Here is a 351-nt window from a genome sequence, read left to right as displayed (position 1 = left end):
ATTAGCAGAAAATCAGTTTCTATTTTATCTTAATTGATCAATGCAGTATAATAAAGAAGGAGATAGGAAAGAGAATACCACACAAAGATTTATCCTGGTTCACCCAACGTGGGTTACGTCCAGTCCTCACACTGTGAGATTTTCCACTAAGTGTTTAAAACGAAGAGCCTTCTTAATCTTACAACACCTAGAATAGATCAACCTTGATCTATTTCCACTTTAATTACTTTCCACCCCGAAAGCAATTACAACACCTATCTAACCTTGATAGGTAGCAATCTTAAACAAACTATAAAGAAACTCTTATAGTTTGAGTTTTTACAAATGATTGAATTTGACAGAATCTGATAT

Source organism: Cicer arietinum, chromosome 3 (genome assembly GCF_000331145.2).
Source record: "Cicer arietinum cultivar CDC Frontier isolate Library 1 chromosome 3, Cicar.CDCFrontier_v2.0, whole genome shotgun sequence".
Taxonomy (NCBI): domain Eukaryota; kingdom Viridiplantae; phylum Streptophyta; class Magnoliopsida; order Fabales; family Fabaceae; genus Cicer; species Cicer arietinum.
Note: the sequence above shows the minus strand (reverse complement) of the source record.